Source organism: Suricata suricatta, chromosome 7, assembly GCF_006229205.1.
Source record: "Suricata suricatta isolate VVHF042 chromosome 7, meerkat_22Aug2017_6uvM2_HiC, whole genome shotgun sequence".
Taxonomy (NCBI): domain Eukaryota; kingdom Metazoa; phylum Chordata; class Mammalia; order Carnivora; family Herpestidae; genus Suricata; species Suricata suricatta.
Window position 1 is genome coordinate 134725900 of NC_043706.1, and position 23892 is coordinate 134749791.

At 41.2% G+C, this 23892-nt stretch overlaps 1 long non-coding RNA gene across 4 annotated transcripts in view; it reads left to right on the forward strand.

The window, feature by feature from the left end:
• LOC115296104 overlaps positions 1–23892 on the forward strand; it is a 31107-nt gene that overhangs the window by 4358 nt on the left and 2857 nt on the right. Inside the window, exons 2-4 of one of the 4 annotated variants that reach the window (XR_003910729.1) lie at positions 2756–2854; positions 15882–16047; positions 20219–20341. This is a non-coding gene — a long non-coding RNA (uncharacterized LOC115296104). The remainder of the gene's footprint in view (positions 1–2755; positions 2855–15881; positions 16048–20218; positions 20342–23892) is intronic. The other 3 variants (XR_003910730.1, XR_003910731.1, XR_003910732.1) reach the window with 3 other exon arrangements.

A 23892-nucleotide genomic window follows, 5' to 3' on the forward strand; every position in this document is an offset into this window, starting at 1 on the left:
GTTTACAATTAACCGTTGTGTCTCCATAAGCAGATACAGGTCTCAACAACTCTCAGAGTATAGTGCCAAATACGGAACATATGACAAAGTAACATTTTTCAAACAGTCACCTTTACCAGCACCTCTCTGAATTATTTGACTACTGGGTTTTAAAATTATGTTTGTTCTCTGAAGAGCCTGGGTGGCTCAGTCAGTTAAGCGTCCAACTCTTGATTTCAGCTCAGGTTATGATCTTACAGTTTGTGAGATCAAACCCCACATTGGGTTCTATGCTGACTGCATGAGTCTGCTTGGGATTTTCTCTCTCCCTCTCTCTCTCTGCCCTTCTTCTGCTTGTGCACACACGCTTTCACACTCCCTCACTCTCTCTCAATAAAATAAATAAAATAATAAGATAAAATAAATTTGCTCTCACCTTGAAAGTAACCAGAGTGCTGATTCTTAATAAGAATCAAGAGTCAGACACTTACCCAACTGAGCTACTCGGGTGGCTGAGGATATTCATTTCTAAGTTGAGATGGGCAGTTACACTGAAGTTAACTATTAATGTGATCTACAGTCACTAGGCTACAAGGCTAGTAAGTTCAAGTTCATGTCCCTCTGTTCACTATGGTGACTGTAGCACAGAACATGGTGCAAGGCTCAACACCTATTTAGTGAATAAATAAATGAAAAGACTCGGCAGCACTGAGAAACAGAAAAGGAGGGCAAAATGAATTTGTAAATGCCAAATACATCCGTACATTGTAAACCACGACAAGCAAGGACAGGTGATTTAGTGAGACTAATCTTCCGTCTAAATTTTCTTCACTCCAGGATATGGTCCGGAAATACAATAACAGCATGTGTTGTTATGGGTCTTAGGTAAATGAGTGAGGGATATTGCAGTTTGTGAGATTACTTGTAATATACATGCACTCTCATTTTCTTAATTACTAATTATAAACCAGACAGCTTCAATTGCTACAAAAGGGGAATCCTAATCTGTAGGTCTGAATTATTTTTTGGTTTGGGGGGAGGGTTGTTTTTTGTTTTTTATTTTTTGTTTTTGTTTTTGTTTTAGTTTTTTAGTTTTTTGTTCTGAAGACTCCTTTGTCCTTTGGGAGAAGTTTTGAAGAAAACATTGGAAGGCAGGATGGGCCTTTGAACACCAGAACTGACACCCTCTCTAAAATAAAAAAAAAATGGGGGGGATCAGGGGCAGTTGGTTAAATGTCTGACTTCAGCTCAGGTCATAATCTCGTGGTTATGGATTTAAGTCCTGCATCAAGCTGTCTGCTGTCATCATGGGCCCTGCTTGGATCCTCTGCCTCCCTCTCTCTCTGCCCCTCCTCTGCTCATGCTCTCTCTCTCTCTCTCTCTCTCTCTCTCTCTCTAATAAAAATTTTAAAATAATTAAAAATAATTTAAAATAAAAATAAATCTAAAAAGTGTAAGTGGCTTCCGAAACTCTAATGAAAGATGTTCTTTGGTAGCAGAACATTTACTCTTGGGGAGGGAAAAGCTGAAGTCCTTGCGAGTTTTATCTGACAAGAACAGCTGAGCTGTCACGTATGATTCTGGGAGGCGTACTCAGTGAGCCCTCATCAGCTCCCGGAAGTTGGTCAGGACAGGAGACTGGAAGGCTGCTCTGTGGCACCTGTCCCCGAAGAGCAGATGGGAAGGAGTCAGAGAGCAAAACTGTTCAGAGCCTGTGGGGGGTGACAAATGTATCAGGAAAGTCCCAGCACTGTGGCAGCACTCCATAAGAAAGGAGGACATTGCAGGTTGTGAACCCAGTACCTTTCATCATCTGGGGACTCTGAGGCAAAACACCACTGGTGGGATGCATGGGTGGCTCCGTCAGTTAAGCACCCAACTCTTGATTTCAGCTCCAGTCATAATCTCATGATTCATGAGATTGAGCCCTGATAGTGTGGAGCCTGCTTGAAATGTTCTCTCTTTTTCTCTCTCTCAAATAAACAAACTAAACACACACACACACACACACACACACTCAGTCACACACACACACACACACACACACACACACACACTGGCTTTTTTTTCAGGGACTCGTTTATTCCCGGTTTTATATGTCTTGGAAAGAAAAGAAGGACACAAAAATTACTTAACATTGCAGATCGACATTCATTTCCTTACTACCTTCTCTGACCAGTTTGATGAAATCCTAGAATTCTTATAAAAGTGATTGTTCTCATGAAATTCATCCACTGAACTAATCTGGAAACTCTGTCAGAACAAGCTCCTTCTCATACGTCAGCATCTCTGTGTATTTCCATTCTCAAAAATAAAAATACTGATGTGTAGAAAAACAAAGAAAATAAATCGAGGGGTGGTGAGTGGCAGGAAATGTTATTCTGATATTTTTCAAACATGAAAAAATTATTGGAATCAGGGAATGCAGTATCTATCACAAAACAGAAATGTGTACCTCAGGTCTATGCTATTTTGATTCTCTGCATTACACCAAACATTAGCTATTAATAAGAACCACTCTCTAGATGTTTTTTGTCAGGTTGCACGATTTAATAATCACATATAATTAAATACTATAGGGTTGAATGATAAAATGTAATATGATGCTATTACTCAAACCACCTACATATATATTGAGGTATGTATTGAAAGTATGCACACTGAGGATCCTAAAACGAGCAGCACAATTCTTAAAGATATTTGGTGAAATTGGAGAGAGGCAGAAATAAAGATTCATTTCATCCAACAACTCCAACTAACACTTATTTTTCCTGAGGGAAAGAACATGCAGCTGCTGTGCGGGTCATTATCTCCCAAGACTGTGGAATACTATCTTCACCAAGATCTTCCCGTTCTTTCACGGAAGGAGAGTCAGGTAGGACAAGACAATCGCAAGGGGTGTGATTACGTTATTCTCCATGCATGCGCCATCTTTCCACTCTGCCTTCCTCTCTTCTGGATAATGTGGCCCAGACAGAGTGCACCCCATGTTATGCTGAGGGCTGGAGGGGAAGGCTTAACTGATGGCCACAGACCTGGGCTACTGTCCTTTGTAAACTTATCTCTGGGACTTCCCCCACAGGAGACACAGGGTATGGCCAACTGAGGGAGACGCTGGAACAGAACACATGCTGAATGGAAACTAGGCATGCTTGTCTGTTTGACCCTCACCTCCATAGTAAAGAGAAGGTAACTGTTCAAACTCCTCACTGAGGAATGGCGGATGCACACCAATCAATATGAGCTAAAATAAGTCAAACAGAAAGACCTTGCCAATTCTGAAAGGCCTAAGGTTTTCTAGACATAGCATCAAGTGCTTGCCTCCTATTGAGCTTCAGAGAAATAGGTAATCATGAGGCTAACATTATTTCATCAAATTGGAAGCAGCCAAATCAAGAAACAACTCAGAGAAATTGACAATATCCAGAGCTTAACTAAATCCCAATGCAGATTTCTTTCTCCACTTCCAAAGAATTATAGCTATACCATATATATTATGTATAATATGTGTGTATGTGTATGTATAATATATATGTGTGTGTATATATATGTGTGTGCACACATGCATATTATATATAATACATATATATGCAAACATATGTTATATATGATACATATATACATAGTACAAATTAAATGTGTATATATCATACATATATAATATGCATATACACAATGTAATTTGGTAAGCTCTCCAAGTATACAAATAAATTATATCACCCAAATAAACTGTCTGGATGTTCTCACCATAAGGAAAAGAATCCTAATCATTCATGAAACAGCATTCCTTAAGTCAGCAATAGTCATTCTGTGGACAAAGTGACAATAAAAGATAAATAAAAGTCCATTCTGGCAACTATGTATTTATACATATTATTATTATATATTAAATACATAATAATACCTTTAGGTAGAACAACATGGGAAACCACCAGACATATAAATGTCAGCTGCTTACCTCACTTCTATGTTACTATATAGTTATGCTTCAGTATAAATTTGGGACATTGTAGTTTATTTCATACTTAATATTACTGTTAAATGCTTCCACAACTGAAAGAAATTTTACATTAAAATATTTTTAAAGTTATTTTCAAACTGTCTGAACAAAACAAGCAAAATGATGGAATACTTCAAAGAAGATAAACTATAGTTCCCATTTCTAAGAGAGTCAGGGTGGGATCTCTACAAGATGAAACAATTAATTATTGGAGCAACCTAATTCAAAAATAAATGCAACTACTATAAAATGTGCAGTGATGTTTCTCTTCCATTTATTAAAGAGAAAGTCCTATGAAATGAGATTTATACTCTTGAGCGATGAATGAAGAAAGGGGGGAGAGCCAGAGGAATATCAGAATCTATACCAACCATAATTATCCAGCCTAACCTCTGATATTAGATGAGTATGTGATCCTAAAAAATGCTAAACACATTGTGCTCATTTTTAATGGAGATATTTTTGAATGCCACATATTACAGCAGAGAAATGTAAAATGATTTTTTATATTTATATATATGCTTAACTCTTAATGAAATATAAATGATTACATTTACCTAATTTGTTTTTTGTTCTGTTTTGATAAATCTGATCACTTCTTGCAGCAATTAATTTGCTTGCAAAACCTTTTCTTTTGATATTTTAATCTGAGCTCTTATTGTATATAATGAACTCCTATTGAAGCTCCAATAATAGATTATAATTTTAAAATTGTATCATATTCAAAATTGAGTGAGTCCCTCTCTGCCTGCAGCACAAAGCCAGAGTGGCTGAGCATGACTCCAGCAGGAAATTATGCAGTCCACAGGACTTGTGGCTTCTGGTCCAGCATCTAAGAGGTTTGGAAATTGTCACTCTTGATAACAAGTCAAAGAAGTGAGGTCACAGGGCAAACTGCTGCCTCAAAAACTGGAAAGATAGATGGGGGATACAGAGAATTACAACTAGCCAGCGCAGAAACCTTCACCGGATGAGTCCCAAAGTAGGGAAACTTGAACTACAATTGAAAAATTGCTGGAGGCTTGGTGTGGACAAGTCTTAGAGATAAAAACTCCAGGGGGACTCAGTCATAGGGGAGCTGCACACCTTTGTGAGTTTTACCTCCAGGAGATGGACCAGGTTCTTACAGTGAATATCAGAGGAAAAAACCCTGTGCCTCTGGCATGGGGGAAGGGAAAGGACTGATTTAGAAACATGTCAGAGCATTGTCTTCTTAATAAGTTTTCTCTCTTTCTCTGTCCTCAAGAGAGACTATTTAATGTGCTTAAAATATTGGGGTTTTATCAGAGCCTAATGACCTGGGGAAAGGAAGTACCCAACTCCAGCCCACTAGAGAAATCACATTTCAACGAAGGAGATGGGAAGACTGGATATTGACACATTGATTCTAATGTTTGTATAGAAAGGCAAAAGATCCAAAACAGACAACACAATACTGAAGGAGAAGAACGAAGTTGGAGGACTGACAACCCCTGACTTCAAGACTCACTACATTAAAGCTATGGGTAATCATGACAGTGTGATACTGGTGAAAGAAGAGACAAATAGATTAATGGAACAGAATATAGAGCCCAGAAATAGACCCATATAAACATAGTCAACTGATGTTTGACAAAGGAGTAAAGGCACTACAATGGAGAAAAGATAGTCTTTTCAGCAAATGGTGCTAGAGCAGCATGGCATTCTTGTGCAAAGATAATGATAATGATAATAATAAAATGAATCTAAACACAGACCTTACACTCCACAAAAACTTACTCAAAAGGAAACTCTTAGACTATAACAGAAGAAAAAGTATAAGTGACTTTGGCTATGACAATGACTTTTTAAATATAACACCAAAAATAGGATCTAAGGAAGAAATAATTGATAAACTAAGCTTCATAAAATAAAAACTTCTGCTCTGCAAAACCTCCATGAAGAGAACGAGAAGACAAGCCAAGATAGGGATAAAATATTTGCAAAAGACATATCTAATAAGAGATTCCTATCCAGAATATACAAAGAGCTCTTAAAACTAAACAATAAGAAAATGAACAATTCGATTAAAGAATGGGCAAAAGAGCTGAAAGGATACTCACCAAAGAAGATAAACAGATGACAATGAAGTATATATAAAAAACTGCTTAAAATATGTCATTGGGAAAATGCAAATTAAAGCAATGAGATACCACTGCATACCTATTCGAGTGACAAAATCCTAACACCACCAAATGCTGGCAAGGGTAGAGAGCAAGCAGAACTCTCAGTCATTACTGATGGGAATGTCAAATGGTACAGGCATTTTAGAAGACAGTTTGGCAGTTTTGTACAAATCTACAATATATGCTTGGTAAATATATACATGGTAAACATACTCTTACCCTACAATCCAGCAATCACACTCCTTGATATTTACCCAGATGAGTTGAAAACTTATGTCCACACAAAATATGAAAGTGAATATTTATAGTAGCTTTATTAATAATTTCTAAACCTGGAAAGTTAACCAAATGTTCTTTGGGAGGTGAATGAATGAACTATGGTTCATCCAGACAATGGAATATTATCACCCCTAAAAGAAATGAGCTATCAAGTCATGAAAAGACATGGAAGAAACTCTCTCAGGTAAAGAAGCCAATCTGAAAAAAGTCACAAGACTGCGTGAAAAAACTATGGAGCCAAGAAAAAGATCAGTGGTTGCCAGGGGCTGATGGGAGTTGGGGGAAGGGATAAACAGGCAGAGCACAGGGAATTTTTAGAGCAGTGAAAATACAGGACATCGTACTAAAATGATAGATACATTTCATTACACCTTTGTCATCACTTATAGAGTATGTAACACCAGGAATGAACCAAAGTGTAAGCTATAGACTTTGGATGATAATGAGGTGTCAATGTAGGCTCATCAATAGTAACAAATGTACCACTTGGTACAGATATTAATAGTGGAGGGGGCTACCTGTGTGGGGACAGGGAGTCTGGGAAATCTCTAAGCCATCCACTCAATTTTGCTGTGAACCTGAAACAGCTCTAAATATAAAGTCTATTTTTTAAAAGTCTGGCTCTAATAAATGTGTTGTTTTCTTAAAAAAAAACTTAAAAGCCCATAGTACACCCTTTGCCCCCTTCTCTCTTCCACTGTGATTTAATAAATCCTTATTAAGTATGTGGTATTAGTTTCCTGGAGCCCCCTTAATAAAGTACTACAAGTTGGGTGGTGTAAATAACAGATTTTTATTGTCCCAGTTCTGGAGGCTAGAAATCCACTCTAAGAGCATAGTTAGAGGTGATTCCTTCTGAGGGCTCTGAGAATCTGTTCCTGGCCTTCCACTTAGCTTCTGGCGTTCCTGATCTCTGGTTTGCATTCACGTGGCTTTTTCCAGATGTATGTACCTCTCTCTCCAAATTTCCCCTTTCTATAAGGACACGAGTCATATTGGTTTAGGAGCCCACACTACCTACTTACCTGCAATGCCCCATGTCCAAATGCAGTCACATTCTGAGGCACTCAGCATTAGAACTTTAACATCTGGATTTGGGGGAGACACAATTCAGCCCATGTTACATGTCTCTATACATAGCACTGTGTCAGGCTCTGTCGGGGATCCCCAATAGGAGAAGGCTTCCCACCCCGGAGAACATACAGCTTATACACAAACAGCAATTGCACAGTAATTACAGGAAAGTACGGGATTCAGGGCAAAATGAAAAAATATTGCTGCTGCTGCTGCTGCTGCTGCTGCTGCTGCTGCTGCTGCTGGTAAAGGAAGGCATTAGGGACACTTACAGGTTGAGCTGGACCACTTACGGGTGGGAAGCTTACAGGAAAGTCTCATGGAAGCGGCAAGGATTCAGGATTAAGCAAGAAAACATCTGATGTCAGGAAGAGGGGGAAAGGGAGAGAAGATTTCCTCTCCAGCCCCGGGAAGGCACAGCCCCGTGAGTAGCTGGATATCGGGCATGGTCCGGGGCTTATCTGGGGCAGCAGAGAGCAGGTGATAAGTTAGAAAGCCAGAGGTGAGGCCAAACTGCAAAGAACCTGGAGTAAGTGTGGGCTCGGGAGGCAGGGGGACCACTGAGGTTTTGGAAGTGATTCGAGAAAGGTGTTCCTGGCAGGAGTGCAGGCTTCACAGGAGAGGAGAGTCATTCATTCCACAAACATGTATTGAGCACAGTCTCAGCACATGAGGAGCTAATACAGAACACGTATCCTTCCTAACGTAACACATCACACGTGACGAAAACGCCCATTTGTCCGGATGTAAGGCTGGTCCCCGCCTGAGCCTGTTAGCTCAGGACCCTGGTCAGAGAGCCTGCTTTGATCCGTTTGTGTTTTTGTTTTCCTGAGTGCCGCAGGCTGGACTTGTATTCATGAAGCACCCTTGAAACTAGACCCCATCCTCACTTTTCAGTGCACTGCACATCTCACCCTCAGTGGACCACAAAGGCAATGCTGGTAATGCAAACTCGTGCCCCAAAGAGGGACCGGGACACAAGAAATGGCAGCTCGATGAGAATCATAACCAAGTCCCACTCATCAGAGAGGCATGCTCCCAGGCAGAAACACCAAACATAATTAAGTAGAATTGTATTACTCAAATTTCCAATTACATAAATCAATGATATTTCCCTCCATACTATACCGTCTACTGTATAACACATAGATTTATAGGTGTGCGGATTGATTGAGTCAACTACCATCTGTGTTACATCAGCAGGTTCTGTAGCACTTGGTGTCAGCAAAAAAAAAAAAAAAAAAAAAAAAAGACAGTTACTTTTACATTCAAGATGAAATCACATTGTATTTTCAAAGCACATGTCATCTCAAAAAATTATGCTTAGGCAGGATTTTTCATATAAATAATTCTCTACTGGGCAATCTATCAGAGGCTGGTTTTTTTTTTTCTTTCTCTGTCTTTTTTTTAAAGTTGGCTTAGTATGGAAAAAAAAGACAAATAAAAGGATAAACCTTGAAAGTTCATCTCTAATAGGCTTCATAAGAAAAAAAAGCAGAGAACTTTTTCCAGAAACATAATATCCTTTCTTATTTTTCTTTTTTTAACTATTTATTTATTGTGTGTGTGTGTGTGTGTGTGTGTGTGTGTGTGAGAGAGAGAGAGAGAGAGAGAGAGAGAGAGAGAGAGAGCAGGAGCAGGAGAGGGGCAGTCAAAGAGGGAGAGAGAGAGAATCCCAAGCAGACTGTGCACTGTCAGCACAGAGCCTGATGCAGGGCTCAAACTCACACACCATGAGATCGCGACCTGGGCCAAAATCAAGAGTTGGACACTTAACCAATGAGCCACCCAGGTGCCCCACTTTTTCGTTTTTAAATGAAAACAGGTCTGCACAAAGATTCGCACATGAATGTTTATTTTTGTTTGTTTTCAATGTTTACTTAATTTTGATAGAGAGAGAAATTGCACAAGCAAGGGAGGGGCACAGAGAGAAAGAGAAAGAAAATCCCAGGTCATCTGTATACTGCCAGCTCAGAGCCCGACACGGAGCTCAAACACACAAACCGCAAGATCATGACCTGAGTCGAAATCAAGAGTTGGGCGCTCAACCAACTGAGCCACCCAGGCACCCCCTTTCTTAAATAATTATAGTTCATCATCTGGGTTATTAATTCAACAGATAGAGAAATTTTCACCTTTATCTTTTATTACTCTGTATTAGCTATGGTTGTATATATGAATATTGTGTTTGCAGATAGCTACAAACAATCTATGAACTTAATCACCCTTTCATTTCTTCTTGACATTTTTACTTTCTGTTTCATGAAACAAGAGAATTCAGGTTATTAGAGACTTCATTGGTCCAGAGTTTAACTACATTAAAAAATAAAACTCATTACCTTTGCTTCAGTGTACTTATCAAAGCAATATAAGAACACTACAGGAAAGTTACACAATAGAAAATCTCCGATTGATTTCTACCTTCTAATACACTTAATGTGATTTTAAAAATTTCTTTCCAGAGGTGCCTGGGTGGTTGAGTGCCCGATGTCAGCTCAGGTCATAATCTCATGGTTCGTGGGTTAAAGACCCGTGTCAGACTCTGTGCTGACAGCTCAGAGCCTGGATCCTGCTTCCAATTCTGTATCTCCCTCTCTCTCTGCCCCTCCCCCACCCGTGTTCTGTCTCTCTGTCTCTCAGAAATAAATAAATGTTAAAAAATTGTTTTAATTTCTTTCCAGTATTTTCCCATACATATTTTATTGTAATTATAGTAATCACAAAATTTGTCATCCAACTTTTTTTAATTTATGAGAGATTTAGTGGCAATATTCATTCTCCCTAACCCTTGCCCAAAGTCAAACAGAGAGAACAGAGGCCTTGACCTTTGAGATGAAGCATGGTGGCTTCAGCAGCTTCAGCATCTCCTTGGGGAGAAACTTGTCTGCTCAGATTAAAAGGAGCACCGTGGAATGGAAAATCAACGCTGAAGGAGCAGCGTGGAACCCGACAGGGGGGTGGGAGGAAAGAACAGAGAGGGTGGACGCTGGTTGCAATGAGGCGCCCGAAGCCACTGTTCCTGGCTTAGGGGATCTGCTGGAGGAAGTCCAGCTCTGGAAAGCCCAGAGTAGCCGCTGAATAAGGGGAGCTGGAGGAGGAAGTGGCCGTGCAGAACCGTGCCAGGCGTGATGTGTCCACCCCTTGGGCTGAGGTCATAGACGTGGGGATGCTGAAGAAATGTGGCTCTCACACGTTGGAAGTTATGAAGTGACAAGACTGGCCAAAAGACTTCATTTAAAGGCTGCAGAGGAAACGCAACCCAAGGTCACATGTGCCCTCACTCTTTATCACAGGAATCCTTCTCCTGCCCATCTTCCCTGTGAGTCCCCTCCACCCCCATTCCCCCAGAATGGATAAGCCTCTAATCATCACATTGCGGGAGGCTTTGATCTGATGGGGTCACATGCCCTGGTGGTTGGGGCCACGTGCACTGGTGGGTGCAGTCACTGCACTCTCTGAAGGAGGCAAGGTTCTTTCTAAAACTTCACTCTTCTTAAACTCTGCCCCCAGCCCCGGCCCCTTCCAGGGCCTCTCTGGCTGGATGAAAAAGTGGACTTGGGCCCTCTGGGGCTTCAGCTTCCCTGTCTTCATCTCCCTGTGGGCACATGGGAGTGTCTGGTCCCCAGAACTAGACGCTGAGGACTGAGAACCAGGGCAGGGCAGAGTGGGGAGAGTAAGAGATGAGAAGAACACTTAGCCTCCAACCTGAGGACCCGCCAGACGGTACTAGACGGCCAGGAGCTTGTCCTGCTAATCCTGCTGAACTTCACTCCCATCCAGATATTATCCCATGTCTGTATCTCTACCTTAGGAATCGCAAAGGGCAGAGGGGGATGGGTAGACAGGCCTGGGTGCCCAGTAGTGATTCAATCGTGGCACCCCATGCACCATGACATCCATCTGATGTCCTCTCCGCTTACAGCTGCTGAATCTGAGCAACCACAGATGGTCGCCTTGTTACCTAACACATCTTTAAAAATAGAAGCAACATTTGAAATTAGGAGCTCCCACATAAAATTTTGGATTCCCACCTCCTTTTTAAAAATTTTGCTATCCAGACACACTGGACCCTAATTCACAGGTGGCAATATTTGGTTGGGGCAGAGCAGGACTGAGGGCTGTTTTCCCCTCAAGGGGCCCCATCTCCAACCTCTCCTGTTACCAACACTGGAGAGAGTTGCCTTTTATTTGCATGTTCTGGCCAATGATTTTCTTATAGAAGCTAAGATACGGTTGCATTTCTGGTACCCATATCTCTAGAAAAAGTGAAAATATTAAAGATTGACTAAGAGAGCCATGTTTCAAGAAAAATAAAGATATTCCTACTGGTTTAATATGAGAAAAAAATACCCTTCCCTCATTTAGTTTTCTCCCTTATTTACTGAGGCATTTGGATGAGGTGATACCATTTTTAACATAATCTGAACAAGTGATATTTTTTAATAGAAATTAAAACAGTTTGTGTTGTTCATGTCTGCACAATAAGATGATTCCAAAAAGTTTGGGCCAAAAAATTACTATTATTATTATTATTATTACTGTGACTATTACTAACACTATTATTTTATTGAGGGCTAATACTAATATTAATAATATTATTATTATTATTATTTTATTTGACACAGGGCTCCCTCCTAGATGCTCTTATATGTAAATACCATCTAAACTTTTGAGGTACATTTCATTCTGCCCACCGTATGAGTAAAGAAACAAACCAATCACAAAATCAATCAGCAGCTAGCTAGGATTTAAACTCAGGCCTACTTGGGCCCAAGCTCTTTCTCACATTACACTGCCCTGCCTTAATGCACAGGTCAGAATCATGGCTGGAAAAGTATCATCACAATTTCTGTCTATTGTTTCAAAGCTTTATATTTTGTTGTACAAAACCAAGATGTGGGTCAAAACCTGAATATTATAGAACATAACTAGGCTGGTGAGGATAGTTACTATACTAGTTTCTTATGCCAACCACATGGCAAGAAGTAAAAAGCATGTTACCAATGCCTATTTTCAATGGATTATTAGGATCCCAAAGCCTGACTAGACCAGGCATCTTCACACTGTGTTCTTGGAACCCTGAATATTCCTCAGAGGAGTCTCAGGGTCATTCACCCTCAACCTTCAACCAGAGCCATACCGCCATTACCTATGGAATGCTCATAGTTCCTAATAAATGGAAGCAAAAAAAAAAAAAAAAAAAAAAAAAAACTTTGACAGCTACAATAAGTTTGAAAAACACTGAGCTAGTCCAATCTCTTCCTTTTTCAAAGAAAAAGAACATGAGATTTTAGAGATATGGATTGACTTCCCTCAAATCACACACAACTATTAAAGGAAGCATCAGATCTAAAACTGCAGGGGGGTGGTGTTGTGTTTAAGGCAAATGCTCTTGGGTCCAAAGTTATAACAGAAACACTTAGAAGTGCAAAGTGCTGGTGACATTGCCACTCTTCATTGAGCCCCTGCCATGCCGTTTTGCTGGCTAAACGCTTCTCTCCCTAGTGTTATGCTTGATTACATGTGTGGAGGTGCTGGAAGTTGAAAGATACAGCTCATTATTTTCTACGAATGTCAAGGTTTTTTTGCTGTGCTCAATTGTTTTTACTTTGACTCATCTCTGAATTCTAAATAACACTCATCTTTCCAAATATGTACTAGCCTTCATTACCAATAAAATTTGGTGAGACTTCTATGAGAAGGGTGCTTTCTATGAAAAATAGCATTCCATGAACAATTAGGTAATAAAAAGTAATCTGGAGTTTAACCAGACAGACGAGATAGATAGGCATAAATGCCAATATAGATAGAGATGCAACAAAATATTAATATAAGTTAAAGAGGAAAATATCAAATGTGAGTGCAAATGTGATATGATATTTCATAATGCTTAAATGTTATAATTACTTATCACCATCATGAGTGCTGTGCAAAAGGTAATAGTAATTTTGATTAAGGCCAAACACACCATTTTGTAATGCTGAACATGCATATAGAGGTGTCTTTCTGAGTTGGCAAAACAGCAATATTTTTCACAACTTTGAGGTTGGCTCAGAGCCATAGTATCCCAAGGATTAATCGCTTCCACTCTGGTGACTCAAATGCCCAAAATGCTCATGATCCTACCAGAGACTTGCTTCACTGTTATTGCTTCCAGCATTTCTAATAAAATTAAGTTTCTTATATTACCGTAGCATTTTATCAAAACCCTTTCCACCTTTTGCCTGATGGTCCAACGGATAAACAGATAAATAACCATATTGAATGAGAGAAATAAGGCCCGTGACTCAGGATCTGCCTTCACCAAGATACTAGTTCTCAGCCCTGTTTCTAAACAACACCAAGCTGCCATGGCAACTACTAGTCAATTCCATTAAATGCGCGACTGAAGCAGCTGTTGAACTAAGTTGATCAGCTCCACTGTCCGTTGTGGCATCCCATGATTTCAGCTCTGTGCTTATGAAGGGATCTATCAACTGAAAATAAAATCCTGTCCTTACTAAACCTAAAGGAGAAAGGCTTCTATTACCTCTTACTTTACCTCAGTGTCAACAGCTGTAAGGTAAAAAGTTTAATTATACCCAAATTATTAGAAATAATGCTAGAAATATAAATAAATAGTACATGGCATGCCCCGTCGGCCTGCTGAAATGTTTGTCACCTGGGCGTGGCAGGAAAGGGGGCTCTCCTTTGCCCTTTCTTCTGTTCTCCCCTTTGCCTGCTGATGAGCTGAAGCAGCCCATGTCCCCCAGCAGCTGTGACTGGATTGTGCACAGCGGGTGAGAACCAGGCAGGCACAGAGTAGAAGGAGCCAAGGGGCTCCCTGATGGATGTAGGTCCCTGACATGGACTCTAAACTTCAGGCAAATGATTCGGAGGACCTTGAGGGATGGAGGAAATAGAGGGAGGGAGTCAAAAAGCACAAGTCAGGTGAAGGTCATTTTCAAAATTTCTAATCACCTCTGGCCCTTCAAGAACCTGCTCAGCACCCCCAGGTGACCTCAGCTATGCACCCCAGAATGAATGCCCTGAGAGGTCTGGGACACTCTCTCCCTCTTTCCCATCCCATCCCACTGTCCCATCAAAACTCTGCTGACAATAGGAATAACTTACAAGCCCTTCCCACTTTCTGTTTTGCCTGAGGTTATACACTTGCTTTAGCTTACCTCCTAGACTACAAGTCCTTTGAGGAGAGAAACCCTCCTATGCTGAGTGCCTCATACATATAAACACTTGTTGAAGAAATGAAGGAGGAAATGATCTCAGCCCCTGCCCGCAGGCAAGAAGGAAAATAACATCTGCTGAACACAACCTTGCATCAGGCACCAAATACACTGTATTCTCTACTGCCCTTTCTAACCTAGCACCATCCCTGGGTTCCCACTGTTACACAGATGAAGAAATCAAGACTCACGGAGGTTGGAGACTTTGCACTATTCCTTCCGACTGAATGTTTTAGTGACACTTTATGTCCAGGCTGGACCCTCTTGTCATTCAATCTCGACACACAGGCTATCTTCACAGAAAAGCCTTTCCTCACCACCCAATCTAAAAGCACCCTCTAGTACCTATCCCGTCGTCCTGATTTATGTATCTCTTTTCATCCCATATGTGGTATTTATCTGATCTGAAATCAACTTGTTCATTTATTTGTCTCCCCTCAAGTAACCCTGTGGGAGCAGGTACCTTACCCACGTGCTCATTGCTTTACAAGGTGCTCATTAAAGGTTTATTAAATAAATTAGTGAGCGAGTGAGTGAGTGAATGAGTGACAGAGGGAGGAAGAGAACAGGATCACTCAACCAGTAACACCCAGGGAAGAATTTAAAACTGATGCTGTTTGATTCCAAGCCTGTGTTCCTTCCTGCTAATCATAAGATTCATTTGAAGTGTTTGCTTAAATACAGATTCCCAGGCTTCTCCTGCAATTCTGATCCAATAAAACCCAAACTCTGTATTTTATTAATATTAGTGATTCTTGTGTTCACACAAATTTGGAGAACATGGCAGTATGTTACATGTTTTGTGATGCATTGGCTACCTCTTCCCGGTTAACAAACTTCCCCCCAACTTTAGAGATTTAAAACACAGTCATTTATTTAGTGCATAATTCCGTAGGTCAGCAATTTGGGCAGGGTTCGGTTGAATAGTTCTGCTGATCTCAGCTGGGTTAGGAGTGAATCTATGGTCAACTGGTGTGACTAAGTTGAGGAGGTGATGTAGGAGACCAAACCACGTACTTTTAACCACCCAAGCTTATTCATGTGGGAGGACTCACAGTGTTCCAAAAGCAGTCAGAGAGAGCAAGTCCCAAACACAAGCGACTCACAAGTCTGCTTGACATCATGCTTGCTCTCCTCCCATTAGCCAAAGCAGTTCTAATGGCTGTGCCAAAAATCATCCAGCAGGAAAACTACTTCATGGCTTGATATGGGAATGCATGAAAGAATCAGAGGGCTGTTACTGCAAACTCCCTCTTGTGACCTTGCCTGTGCTGGTGGAATGAAGATGCGGATGGCAAGAAGTGGATGCATTTCTATTCTACGAAGCAAGTAGAGCCCAGAGGACCAGGTAATTGATTAGCGTGGAGGATGGGGGGACGGGAGAAACGTTGGATGATTTCTAGGTTTGGGGGTTGAGCAACTATGTAATGACATTTGACTCATGAAGTAGGGGTGCAATAAAATCTATCCTTCCCCACCTCTGTCTCCACAACTGTGTACAATACCAATTCTCAAAATATTTGGTTTCAGTACCCTTTCAAACTCCTAAAACTTATTCAGAATGCTAAATAGCTTTTATTCATGTCAATTATATCTAGTGATGAATACATTTAAATTTTTAAATGATAAATCTTTTTAAATATTCACTACTCATTTAAAAAACGACAAATACCTATTACCCTAAATAATACAATTTTATGAAAAATAACTTTTCTACAAGAGAAAAGAGTGATAAAAGTAACATTGTTTTATAGTTTTGCACATCTCTTTTCATACCTACCTTAATAGAACACAGCTGAATTCTCATTTCTGCTTCTGCATTTGTTCTGTTGAGATACTTATTTTAGTTGAAGCATAGGAGGAAAATGTAGTCTGGTACAGTCTGGTAGTTGGCAAAGAGCATTTTAGAACTTTTCAGATAATTATGGATATTCTTCAATACTATACCCAAACTCAACAGTGGTAGTTTCTTAAAAGTTACTTGTGATATAGACTCTGGGACTATTCCCAGATTGATGTACTTTTCCCTACTTGGTTATATTAATGTTGGGTTTTTTTTAACGATTTATTTATTTTTGAGACAGACAAAGACAGAGAGAGAGAGCATGAGCAGGGGAGGGTCAGAGAGAGAGGGAGATACAGAATTTGAAGACAAGCTCCAGGCTCTGAGCTAGCTGTCAGCACAGAGCCCAATGAGGGGCTTAAACCCACAAACTGTGAGATCATGACCTGAGCCAAAGCTGGATGCTTAACCGACTGAGCCACCCAGGTGCCCTGGTTATATTAAAATCTATTCATCTGTTCCATACTTTGAATGGATCTTTTAGTCATGCATTGATTACTTGGAAAAAAAAATCATTCATTAATTTATGCAAATGTTCCAGTTGTTGACTCTGTCATTACATAACATCAAAAAAATCACATTCATTAATATCACCACCAACCTCATCAAAAATGCCTTTAAGCATTGGGAAGCTGTCAACCTCATAATGGCAGGTACAGGTTTTCCAAAATTCTAATTTTCCGTGAAAGCTCAGATTTTATCATTGGCAACAAATACTGTCAGTTGTTTTCCTAGAAGTGACAGGCTCCCTTCATTCATTTTTAAAAGAAAATGTCTGCCAAATATTCAAGTTTGAATAACCAGTATGCCTGTCAGACGTTTTCAAGTAAAAACTAGTATTTCATGAAAAAAGTAGCTCATTCCGCTCCCAGCTTAATCACGTGCTCGTTTCTCCTCCACACCATAGTGTACCTCACTATGCAAGAGAAGTGTTTGCTGTGCACTTCCTGATTATTTTTTTTAATTTTTTAAAACTTTGTCTATTTTTGAGAGAGAGACAGAGAGAGTGAGCAGGGGAGAGGCAGAGAGAGAGGGAGAAAGAGAGCATCCCAAGGAGGCTGTGCATTGTCAGCAGGGAGCCCCATGTGTGGCTCAAACTCACAAACTGTGAAATCATGACCTGAGCGGAAACCAAGAGTCAGACGCTTAACCGACTGAGTTGCCCAGGTGCCCTTGTACTTTCTGCTTTTTCACACCTCATATTTAAAAAGATGCCTACTCCCAGGCCAAGATCTAATAAAATAAATAATGTTTAATGTTATGTTAAAAACATTCTTATTTGAAATTGGCATTTGGTTTTCATTGGATTTGGGAACGTTGTTTGTTTTTATTTTTGTTTCTTGCTATGCGTATTTAGTGGTAAGGAATGCAGTGACTAGTAGCAGCTTAGGGCTACTGCCTTGATTCCTGCTAAGGCACCAACAGTTTGTCCCATCATTGCTTTGGCACCATTAGTGCAAATGTCACAATGGTGAAAAAGGCAAAGGACTTCTGGTGTTATTATGAAAATAGTTTTGACCCCACAGATCTCCCCCCTTAAATAGTCTTGGGAACCCCAAAAGATCTGTGCATCACACTTTAAGAGGCAACCCATCCTGTGAAAATTTATATAGATGAAATTTATATAATTATGGATATGAATATCTACAGAGAGATTTTGCTTTCCCCAATCCTTCCCACTATATATGTGCAAGAGGAAATATCAGTCTCAAGAGTAACTGCAAAAATAAGTCATTTCTCTGAAAAGTATTGGACACACATCAATGAAAGTAATTTGTGTGTATAAAAAGAGTCCAAAGCACAATAAAGGTGAAAAGACAGACATTTGCGGGTGAAAATCCAGGGCTCACTTACGGAGGAACATTGGCCTGGGTGCGAGACGGGACCCCAACACCACACTGGAGAGCAAAGGGATATGGAATGTAAGAAAGATCAGAATGACATGGTTATCTGAATAGAAAGACTCTTGGAAGCCAAGTTTTGAAGGGCAAAAAGAGACAAAGGATGAACGGGGATGAGGAAAGACTTTTCATATAGAAATTATTGTGTATATAAAGAAAAGCCTGATGGGGAAGATAGAATCGTTAGCAGTTATGAATACCAGCTCTGGAGGGCAAGTGACCTGACTTTGAACCCTGGTTCTGCCAGGTTTTCGTAAGATCCTGGATGCAGTATGATTTCGAGTAAGTAGTACTATCTCTCTATGCCTCGGTATCCTCTGCCATTAAATCGGTATAACAGTATCTTTTCCATAGGATCACGTAAGGAGTTATGTGACCACAGGTACAAACTGCTTCACAAAATGTCCAACAGCATGGGAGGCTCTCACTGGCTGTCCTCATTAGAAGCAACAGGGAGTAGAGGAGGGAGGAGGGAAATTAAGGCCTTGACACGACAGTGAGGAAGGACAGGCAAAGTAAAACAGCAGAAATGGGATGAAAAGGGCACGCAGGTATTCAGACGTGAGGTCTGTAAACGGGGAAGCTGAGAAGTGGTCTAAGGAGAACTTGGAATAGCTGGCCACGAAGTTTGGATTAAATATTTAAACAGAAAAGAGAAGGGGCACCTGGTTGGCTCAGTCAGCTGGGCGACCGACTTCGGCTCAGGTCATGATCTTGCAGTTCCTGAGTTCTGGCCCCGCATTGGGCTCTGTGCTGACAGCCTCAGAGTCTGGAACCTGCTTGGGATTCTGTGTCTCCCTCTCTCTCTGCCCCTACTTGGTTCGTGCTGTCTCTCTCTGTCTCACAATAATAAATAAATGTAAAAAAATTATAAATAAATAAATAAACAGAAAAGAGTCATTGAGAGATCCTGGCCAGAAAAGCAGATGATTTTTTTTAACGATGTATTGCAAGAAAATTTACCCTGACCCAGTAGAAATGGGGGGGGGGTAGTGGGGCCCAGAGAGCAGCAGCTCTGTGGAATGCTGTCGAAAGCATGTCCGAGATTGTCACTTTTGGGTGGAATGTTTCATAAATAAAAGAGATGTCATGAATGAGGAAAATGACACCAAGAGAAGAGATGAGACAGCCCAGGTTGCACAGCCTGTCCGTGGCCTGAGTCACCATCTACCCACCTGCTTGTAACTTTTACTTTCTAAAAGGATCAGTAGACTTTTATGTCACATTCCAGTGAACCTCCTCTCGGGTTGCAACTGCGAAGCCAAGCACACACACACACAGTGTGGCCCCAGTGACTGCGTAAGCTACTTCAACCTTCAAGCTCACTCTAAGGACGTCAAGATGAGCTCAGAACACGTTTCCCAGCCTCTGTCATCCCTGACACTTCCCCCACTTTCTCAGGAGATTTTTAGTTCAATGTGACTGGAAACCAATTCCTACTGGCTCGAGAAAGCACGTGTGGGTGTTGCTTAGGGTTGGGGCCAATAGAAAAGGAGGGGAGGAACACAGAGGCATATGTAATGGATAACTCAAGGAATTCCATTCCAGCCAGATCATGCCGATCCAAGTTTTCCAGACACGAGCTCTCTCTGACCTCAGAGACAGAGGCTGCAACATGCGGCCACACCCATCTTCCTGCAGGAGGCCAACCAGACTTCCTCCTGCCTCCTTCCTCCCACATCATCCATTTCCTCCTCCAGGAAGCCTTCTCTTGATCCCTGCACCACCCAGCCTCTTTCCCACATGCTCAGGTACCTTTTTCCTTTCTCCAACAGCCTCCTGTGTCTCTCCTTTGGGACCTTGGCCTTCAAGTGTGGGCTCCAGAATCCCTTGGGAGCAGGTTAGGAATACAGAAGTTTGGGCCCTGCTGCAGAATCTGCGTTTTAACAAGATCTCAGGTGAATCCTATTCATATTACAATTTGAAAAGCACAACAAATGAGAGAACCAAACAGGAGAACTTAATGGTGCAACAGTTGCTTATTTACATATCATTCTCCTTGAGGACAGCCATTTTTGTGGCTAACAAGTTCCTTGCAGAAAGCCTGCTAAATCATAGGTGTTTAATGTTTGCTGGGTAGATAAAGGAATAACTAAAGAACATGTTGAAGGTGATTTGCTCTTGAATATTTAGGAATAATTTCTAGACCAAAACTCAAATAGTTATCCAGTACAAGATTTGTTTTGTATTTCTCAGCAGTAGAGACATTTAAACATATAGATGATAAATCCATTTTAAAGTACTTGTTTTTAAATGCCTACTTTTTTATATCAAAACTTCCCTTTGGTTTTACAGAGAAATTAAAATTAAATAGAAAGTGCATAGGCTCTAGGAATAAAACCATCAAAAAATATATTTTTTTAATTAGATCTTAAATGTTGACCAATGAATCTTTATGACAATTATTGACTTTGTAAAGCTCCCCCTAGATTAATGTGCAATAGAATCTGTGCATCTTAAATTTTTTTCAATCAATGTTTTCATTTGAGGTCCCCCCCACTTTTTTATCTTTTCAACAAACAGAGGCGGTGGTAAGAGCAGTTTGTCATTTTTAAGGCATGAGGATTAGGCTTTGACTAATTGGAAGATTTACCCATTATTTAAATGAAACTTGTTTGCAATTTCATCATCCGTGTGGATCTAGAAAGGCGGCCGACTGGCCCATCAATTTGGTTAGAAAAGAATAAATGAATAAGGAGACTGACAGTGTTCTCTCATGGGAGGCTCTCTGTCGCTATATTGTTTCTCCAGTATTAATTATCCACGTAAAAATAATTCACTACGCCGCACTATTATCTGCCCTGCGCTAAGCTCCCCAGTCAGCTGCCTCCTGGCCCGCCTCTCCCTGCACATTTACATCTCCTGATGTCAGCAAGTGCTGTGCATTGATGTGTTCACTGTCAACAACGCACTGGGAAATCATGGCTCCAGGCAGCCAAGAGTCATTTTGGCTTGAGGCTGCTTCTGAAAGTGAGGTTAGCTCTCATCCACGCAGTAGGAAAGACTCATTTACAATCCTCACACCCCTTCTCTGGTTAGGGTTTTAAAAGATCGTGCCAGCACCTTGTGTGTGAGCTTTGAGATGAGGTGTGCAGAGAAGTGTCATTGACAGGTCATTGAGGACTTCAGATGACTCAGAACTGATGGAAGGGGAGAGAGACAGAGAAGAGGAGGAGGAGAGGGGGAGGCTTACTGGACCACCCCCGTCCTGGTCCATGAAAGAGTTCCCAACCATTAGTATTTAAAATTTGACCTGGCCTTCCCCACGCTGCTGAAATGGTGAGGACAGAGGAGTAGATTCTGATGACAGGGAAATGAAGGTCTGACTTTGGACCCAGAGAACAGAGGGATGCAAAGATATAGAAACACACAGTAAAGGGCAGGGCAATGGGACTTGGAAATGTTCAGATGAAGTTCAAAGCCATAGGGTTTCAGTGCTTTGGATGTTAAGGGGCTTTTTCTTTCTGCCCATTCCGACAGATTTGTGCATTCTCAATTACAGTCTGGGCTCTATATGAAACTCAGTCACAAACTCTGGATTAGCCCACCAAGGCTGTTGTAAGGAAATACCATTGACTGAGTGGCTTAACAACACATGCTTACTTCTCACTGCCCTGGAGGCTAAGAAGTCCAAGATCAAGGCTCAATTCCGTTCCTCTTGAGAGCCCTCTTTCTGGTTGCACATGGCCACCTTCTCCGTGCCCTCAAATGTCAGAGAAGGACAGAAAGGGCATTGTTGTCCCTACCTCTTCTTGTAAAGAACACTAATTCCATCAAGATCTCATCTAAACCTAATTATCACCCAAAGGCTACACCTCCAAATTCCATAACATCAAGGGTTAGAGCTTCAACGTATGGATCTTTGAATGAATACATTTAGCCTGTAATTCCCCACTAAGAGTTTACCTACCATTAGGTAACCTACCAGAACAGTCTTTTCTTTAACCAAAGTCTTTCTCTGGATACTTTGCATAATGGCCCTCTCAATAGAGCATGGAACTTCATCCCTCCAGCCTGATGGTCCCCCACTGCCCATTGGGTTCCCACATCCTACCCTTGGACAATGGGCACAGCCACTCACCCTTCACACCAGGACACCCCACTCCCCTCACCTCTCACCTGGCTGCTCCTACACACACCTCAGGACCCAGCTTAGGCAATGCCTCATTTTCCAGATGGACACGTGCCTTCTCTGGGCTTCCCAGCACTGGGCCCTCATCCATTCAAACATGTACTACTCTGTCCTGTGAGGTTGCTAGTCACCTTTGCATCCCAGCACAAAACATGGTACCCACCTCTGGCCAGCCTTCAAAACTAGTTTGTGAAATAGTCATGGCTGTCTCCTGAAACCCAGTTATAAGAGGGTGGGGGGAGGGGAGTCAGAGTAATGGTTTTCTTCTCCTTCCCGCCCACCCTTTTCTCTCTGTCTCTCTCTCTCTCTCTCTAAGAATGACCAGATTTTCTTATTTGGTGGAAAGGAAAACAGGGTGAGGACAAGCAGACAGAAAGTACCAGCTTCATTCTTGGTCTCATTCTCTTCATCCGTGGTCTTGTTCTCATCCCCCCACCCCTACAACCCAGCTGAAGGGTGAAGATAGTCCTTTCTCTACGCAGTGGATCCCTGCTCCCCATCCCCCAACCCGGACCAGAGCAGGAAGTCCTGAAGGAGGTCTGGGATTTTCAGAGCATTCATTTCCTCCTCCTACTTTTCCTGGTGGCACGCTGCATGTACCCTTGGTGTGGGAGAAGTCCCCACTAACAGAGGGGCAGCCTCCAGAGCTGAGAGGATGAATGGCCCAGGAGGCCTCTGCTGCTTTCTGCATCAATACTACTTTTGGGATCACAGCCAAACATCCCCATCTCTACTCTTCATTCAATGTATTTCAACTTTTGTTTGTGCCAACTCTTCTTTTTCATCTCTGGATGAGTGTTTTCTTACCCAATTTCCAACTTTCACAATCAATATTCACCCAAAAAGGAAGTCCCATTGCCTGGAATAAAGTTAGTTTCTTGCCCACATTTTCTGTGCCTGAGTTATGGTACATTCCAGAGACTTCCCCACATGGCCCACCACATGGCCCTCAAAGACCCTGTGGTCTTACATATGGCAACACTACTGCACTGTATGCTCCCAAACAGGGAAGATGGTAAAATTTCTATTTTGCATTTTTAGCACAATTTTTTAAATAAAAACCTTTCTAAAGTTTAACAATAATCAATAATGACAATAATAATAACAATAACAACAGCAACAACCCCATAGTCAGAAATCTCTATGGTTACCTTCCTGGCAGCAGAGGGTAATTTTCAATAGAAAACTCACTGAATTATCTCTACATGTTGTAATTATGTTCCCCCCAAAATATATGTTCAAGTCTTAACCCTGGGACCTCTGAGGCAATCTTATTTGCAGACAGGGATATGGTAGATGTAATTTGTTGAGGTAAAA